Genomic DNA, 7,464 nt, shown 5'->3' with positions numbered 1-7,464 from the left:
TTCAGAATCCATCCACCGGCATCTGTCTTCTTGGGTTTGAAACATCTACCCTTCCAGAGCAATGGTAACAAGAAATTCAAACAAACAAACAAACCAGGGTCTGATGGAGCCCAGGGTGGTCTAGAACTTACTGAGTAGCTAAGGATGAACATCTAATCCTCCTACCTCCTGCCTCTGCTTCTGAGTACAGATTGGCGCTGTGCACCGCCATACCAGGGCTATGCGTACTAAGGATCAAACCTACGGCTTCATACATGCTAAGAACCACATCTCCAACTCAATTGTGCTACTCTTTCTGGTCCCTTGTCATGGGCTGACAGTGACATCCATGGTGTGACTTAGGCTTGTGCCAATGGCTTTATTATGGGCTGGAGTTCTGTTACTACTGAGCCTGTCCCACCTTGGTGGGATTCTAGACATGTGTTCAGTGAGGGTGAAGTTTGCTGAGGTTGTCTTATGTAGAACTTTCTGTCCTCTCTTCATGTATAGAAACACCTACTTCGGCTGCCCCCCAGGGAGTTACAGGGACCAGGACAGTATGTCTTCAGGGACAGGATGGTCTTCAGGGTAAGGACAGGCCTTACCCATTGGGGTGTGTGATAGTTTGAATAAGAATGTTCCCATAGGCTCGTATATTTGAATGCTTAGTTATCAGGGAGTGGTGCTCCTTGAGAGGGACGAAGAGGTGTGACCTTGTTAGAGTAGACATAGCCTTGTTCTGAAAGGAAATAAAACTTGAGACATGTGATTCATGTAATTTATGTCAAATAGCCCAAAGAGTTGTTTGTGAGCTTTAAAACCTGGGGCTGAGAACATAGCAGAACAGGCCAGGACATGCCCAGGCCTTACATGTCCTGACTGGCCTAGTGCCTCCCTATCTCCCGCCCTTCTGACAGTCTGTTGATATTTAAATAGACCAATCATGTAAAACCTCGCTAATTCCTCCCCCAGCCCTACCCCCTTTTCTATAAAAGCCCCTAGCTTCCAAGCCTCATGGTCGAAACCACTGTCTCCTGTGTGAGATACGTTTTGAACCGGAGCTCCGCCATTATGGCTCCACCATGTGGTCCACACCTCTGTCTCCTGTGGGAGATATGTGTCGGCCCGGAGCTCCGTCATTAAACTACCTCATGCTTTTACATCAAGATGGTCGTCTGTTCGTGATTCTTGGGTGTGCACTGAACAGAAATTGAGTGGGGGTTTTCCCACTAGGTTCTTTCAGTTCAAAGAAGTGTGTCACTGAGGGGTGAGCTTTGAGGCATCAAAGGTCCAAGCGAGACCCAGTGTCACTCTCTTCCTGCTTGCCTGTGGGTCCAGATGCAGGACTCTCCGCTACTTCCCCAGCGTCCTGTCTGCTTGCCTGTGTTGCCGTGCTCCTCGCTATGGTGATAATAGACAACACCCCTGACACAGTAAGCAAGCTCCAATTAAGTGCTTTCTTTTGTAAAGAGTGGGCATGGTGTCTATTCACAGCAATAGAACATTGACTGAGACAGGATACAACCTGTACTACTTCTTGCTCACAAACCCCTTGACCTTCCCAGACAGAATGTTATCTCATGAGGATGACTGAAAGTTGGCCAACCATCCATCTGTGGATCCTAGCAGGCCCTGGTCCTAGCCGTGAGGAGTTTCTCAACTCAGCCTTAGTCATTCCTGTACCTGCTTTTTCAGTTTGGTCCACTGTGCCTTGCCGAGTTCACAAACTAGGACAAGATTAGTGCAGTCAGAAAATCCTTAAGTCCCTCCCACAGTCAGAGGGTGTCTCTAGGGTGGAGGAACCCTTATCTGCAGTCTGCTAAGCTCGCTCCTAGGGTGTTCCCAGGCAGGGCTGTCTCTTCTTTCTCACTGGATGAGCCACTTCACTCACAAAGCTCTTCCAAGCAGGCCCCTGTCCTGAGGAAGACCCAGGTGAAGTGAGAGAGCCAGTAGTGTTCCCCAGGCAGAGCAGAGCTTTACCCCAGTCGGTCTCCTCCCTCCCATAGCTCTTCTTTAGTTTTCTCTTATGAACTCAGGGTCTGTGGTGGGCAGCCGAGTGGGTATGGGCAGCCCTGGAGTAACCCCTTCTGCCTCTCAGTCCATGCTTTGCCCTTTCTCTCCACACTGGATCCCTTCCTCTTTGGCACCCTGCTGCAGACCCTTTTTGGTCCCTGTCTGTGTAGAACAGGTCTCTGGTTGCAGGTGGACAAGGAGTAGGCAAATGAATGACAGACAGAAGCAACACAAGAGATTGTGTAGAATCTGAATGTAATGTCACAAAGTGTACACTAGTCTTATATAATACAGAAAACAAAGGGGTAGGATGTCATGGCAGGCAAAGTACATTGAAGTTACCTGACACAAAACAAAGGAATGACTTCAAAAGGATCTACAGGAACCAGGTAATATTTACAGTAAAGATAAAACAGCTCTGCTTAGGATCAGCTAATGACAAGTAAGGATTTCACACCCTAGTCACACTTTGTGCTATTCCTTTGAGTCTTGTGAAAGCTAGCACCAGGGGGGGTCTGCTCTAGCAGACCTTCTCATGAATAATGCAATACCACAACCCCCCTATTTCCTAGGCCTTGTTAAATTCTTGTATATGAAGGTAACTTGGCTGCATTTTTAAGTATCTATGAAGAATCTCCATTTGTCAGAAAAATTCACCGACTTGCTTCTAATATGCAATGTATCCTGCTATACCTGGCTGTAGAGAAGATCCCGGTCTCAGTGGGATTCCCTAACTCTTACATGGTAAACTCACCTATTAGCTAGGCCATTGTGTATTCCCTTGTTTGGGTGAGACTGGCTACTGTCCTAAGTAATCACTCTGCAGACTAGCCTGAGCTATTCTAGCTCAGTTCTTTGTAATGCCTAATTAGTTTCACTGTCTCTCCTAGAAGTAAATTTGAATGTTACTGAATAGGTAACCTCACTGAATTTCTACTGAATTCCAAGCTCATCAGCTTCAAGGTGTTTCTAGGACATTGGAACACTGGTGGAGGCTTAGCTATGTCAGAATTCAATCTTTAAAGGCACTTATAATAAATAATGCTAAAAGAGAACACATAGATCCATACACCAGACTAACTCAGGGATAGGGTATGAGTATATGGGTTATGAGAATGTCTGGTTCCAAGAGGTTGAGTTTCCTTGAAACTCCCTGCCTCGTAAGTGCTTCCAGGCCTCTCGCCCTGCCAAACAGACTTCACTGGAGTGTGTGTAGCAGCGCCCCTTGGCAATAGTTAAACCCCTTCTGGAGCTGTCCTGGCAAGGTTTTATCTGATTTGGAGTCCCCCTCCATTCTTGTGGTATGTAGTGTATTCTCAAAGTGAATGAATGAGCAAACGGATGAATGAATGAATGAACTCTGTGTTTTGATGCCAGCACAGGGAGAAGTACATCTTCTGCACACATGTCTTGTCCATCCTGGTCCCAGCTGAGATGTCAGATGTGCAGTCTTGGTAACCTTAAGGGACTGGGTATAAACCTTCATGCTGCCCCAAGTCTAACTCAGAGGATACTGAAATTTAAACTGGGGGCTTGCAATTGGCAGCACATATAGGGCTGGACAGTCCCAGTCTTGAGCATGCTTAGTGAGTCCCAACTTTGATAAATGGCTAGACATTAGCAAATCCGGAGGACAATGAGGTGCATCTCTCCCTCATGGTCAGTAGCCTGAATCATGAAGGACCTGAATCATTTTCCCAGTCATGGGAAGACAACTGATCTCATAGGCCAGTCTCATCGCCTGAGTTTCCTAAAAGGTTATTAATGAATAGCCACATAACCAGGCTTTATAAAAACATTACATCACTGTGCAGAACCCAACCATAAGGCTATTATCAGACATCTGAGGCCTATAGCAGAGGTTTCCCGCTCTGCTATGACCTGCCAACCTGATGTTTCCACTAGTGTATTTGAAAAAGTGCTTTATTACTTTGATGGGTACTATAAAAAGCTCCTCAAACTGTTGCCACATTGGAACACAGAATTTGGGGTAACCTAAATCTGTGATCCTGGGCCATTTTTGTATGGTTCCAGAATAAACTATCTTCCTCTGCAAAGAAGAACTGCACTTGAGTGAAAGAGATCATGAGTAGAAAGATTGAAGAAGTCTATTGAGAGCCTAGAGATGCAGCTCCTTTGCTGGAGTACTTGCCTAGCAAGCAAGACACCCTGGGTTCATCCCCAGCTCCATATAAACCAGGACTGGTAGTGCGTGCTTGTCATCTAAGCATTTGGGAGGTGGAGCCAAGGAGGTCAGGAGTTCAAGGTCATCTTCAGTGTCCAGGTCAAGCTAGGATGAAAAGAGACCTTGTATATGAAAAGGGGGAAGGGCTGTAAAGAAACTAAGCAGCTTGTGAGAAGACACAGGACCAAATCTAACACTGTCCCCTATGCCCCGTTTTGAAACAGCTGGTCTGTTCTTAATAGGAAGTAATTAGAAGTCTTTGTTCTGACAGGCAGTAGTGGTGCATGCCTTTAATCCCAGCACTTGGGAGGCAGAGGCAGGAGGATTTCTGAGTTCGAGGCCAGCTTGGTCTACAGAGTGAGTTCCAGGACATCCAGGGCTACACAGAGAAACCCTGTCTTGAAAAAAAAAAGTCTTTGTTCCAGTTTTAGTTTTATTGCCTAGTTTTGCTTCCAAAATGCTTTATTTGAATGACTTTTGTTATTGTTTTGCTTTATTTTTTTTCCTTTTGTTTAAGACAGGATGTATCCCATTAATTTTCTGTTGCAGTTATAAAACACCAGGATGGAAAACAGCATTATGGAAGAGTGTATTTGAGGGTCAGGGCTCCTGGTGGGATAAGAGTCCCTTATGGTGAAGAAGGTATTTAGCAGCAGCAACAGGCATCTGAGTGACCACATGTTTGCCATGGCACTCTGGTGGAGTCAGCTTGACAAAGCGAAAGCTGGGAAGCTGGTTCATGAAGCAAAGAGTTTCAAGGAAACTCCCTTCCTGGGGTCTGTCACTCTCTCCCTAATCTATATAAACCATAAAATTAATTTTTTCATTCCCGAGTTAGTCTAGTGTATGGATCCACGTGCTCTCTATTTAGTATTACCTTATTGTAAATGCCTTTTAAGATTGTATTCTGACATAGCTAAAGCCTTTCCCAGTGTTCCAAAATTCCAGACAGCAGCAAGGAGCTTAACCTATTCAGTAACTAATTAAGCACTACAATAAAAGAATAAATTACAGCCATTAACTCAGTTGTCTGCAGGAAGAGACAAAAATCCTCACTGAGATAAAAATTTTACCACAAGCTACATTCCATGCCAAGAGCAAGTGAATATACTATCCTGATAATGAGGATTCTCCAGACTAGATATAATTTAACAAGGCCTAGAGAATTTCGGGGTCAGTGACACTACATCATTCTTGAAGCCTGTCAAGAGTTAACAACCCCCTGGTGCTATTAACACTGAAGTGTAAATTTCTTGCCTGGCACAGGGCTGATCTGAAGCAGGGTGATAATCTCTAAAGTAAACATTTATCTGGTTCCTTTTGAAGTCACTCCTCTCGCACCTGGAAAACTTCAACGTGCCTTATTCTGTTACTCTGTATTATAAAATGTCTGAGGCTCGACTGGAACATTACATTCAGATCCAACACCTCTCTTGTGTGTGTGTGTATCTGTTTGTCACTCCATCTGACTCTTTGCCCATCTGCTCGAGAGACTCTTTTCACGCAGACAAACATTAGCCCAGAGGGTCTGCAGCAGTTGGTGCCTTCAAACAGGGACACCCGGGCAGATCAGTCTTTTTTCTCTTTCTTTTTTCTTTCTATTCTTTATTTTCTCAGGCAAAGATAGGATCTCGTCGTGACCGTGCTGCAGATGAGAGGATCTGTACATCCGTTAAGAGACGAGTAATTTTTTATTACGGGGCAGTAAAAGTTAAAAGGGAAAAGATTGTTTCTGTCAGTGTTTAAGCACATGTTGTCTGGAAGAAGCCTAAAGGTTTCGGATAAATTTCATAATTTCGTGCAAAAAATCAGTCCCTGGTTTCTAGAGGAGGGAAGCTTGACATTAGAATATTGGAAGCGAGTAGGTAAGGATATGAGGAAGTTCCATGAGGAAAATAGAAATGGAACTAAACCCACAGTGCCTATGCTTCTTGGGCAAAAAGACTATGCTAAACGAGCAGCACAACTGAAAATTTCAAAAGCAGTGTTGGAGAAAATTAGTCAGATAGCTGTATCTAGCTGGCAGAGTTTACCTCCACCTGGGGCTAAATCCACAGTCCCTTCAGGAATTAGACAAAAGCATGATGAATCTTACGAGAGTTTTGTGGCTAGATTGGAAGAGGCAGTTTCTAGGATGCTTCCCCCCTCGGAAGGGACTGATATATTAATAAAACAATTGGCTTGGGAATACGTGAATACCTTGTGCCAAGACCTGAACAGACCAATCCATAAGACAAGTTCCCTGAAAGATTATATTAAAGCATGTGTAGATGCCTCACCAGCCGTAATGCAGGAATTAGCTTACGCCACAGCAAGGAAAGGGAAGAAATTCGGCGCTACGTGTGAAATTACATGTTTCGGTTGTAAAAAACCAGGGCACCTGAGGAAAGATTGTAAAAATCTCTCAGGAGACAAGAAGAGCATTCCTTTGGGTCCTTCCCAGCGTTGTGAAAAGCACTGGAGAAGTGAATGTAAATCAAAGTCCCATAAGGATGGGACTCTGCTCACTAAGAAGCAGGTAAGGCAAAAAACTAAAGGGGCAGTCTCTTAGCCCTGTTCAGAAACTGTGGAGCTCATTATAGAACACAGCTCCAGTTATAAGAAAAAACTTCAAGTTGTGGATTCTGATACTTTAGGTAAAATTAAAGTTATGGTCAAATTATGGTCAAAGTATAAAAAGAGACTTCATAAAAGTCAAAATATAGGTCACTTCTTACCGTTACCTTATTTATAATTTCCCAATCCTACATTGTGCTTAAAATTAGTAGAAAAGGCTTTATTGAAAGTTAAGTCATCTCCTAGAACATATATAATTTATTCCATAAATGGTATTTTTGTTGGTTGCAGAAAATAGCGTTTTTGCAGATGGCTACAAAATATATGACTAAGTGTGGACTGATGATGGCTTCAAAAAGATTCAGCATGGTAAACTTTTAGGCTACTTGAGACATTTGGTGTATAGAGATTGTTTTCTCAAAAATTTGCCCTCAGATTAAATAAATCAGAAGTTTGGATGCTTGCCAGAAGCTGTTAGAAAATTTTGGATTTGAATCTTGGTTTGACAACCTGTCTCTTATAAGCAGGAAAGGAAAAGAAAGGATAAAAGAAAACGGATTTTAGAATTCTCCCAGGGACAGAGAGAAATTGGGGGACGCCCTGTTTTATTCTCTCTGGCCCCTACAGGAGGAATTCTCTACCCCCTTTAAGTATTGTCTAATGTTTGGTGCACCAATCATGTCAATTCGTGTATGTCTTTTGTTTCGTTGTCTGAATGATTGTGTAGTTGT

This window comes from Mus musculus, chromosome 15 (assembly GCF_000001635.26).
Source record: "Mus musculus strain C57BL/6J chromosome 15, GRCm38.p6 C57BL/6J".
In the NCBI taxonomy this organism is placed as follows: Eukaryota; Metazoa; Chordata; class Mammalia; order Rodentia; family Muridae; genus Mus; species Mus musculus.
Note: the sequence above shows the minus strand (reverse complement) of the source record.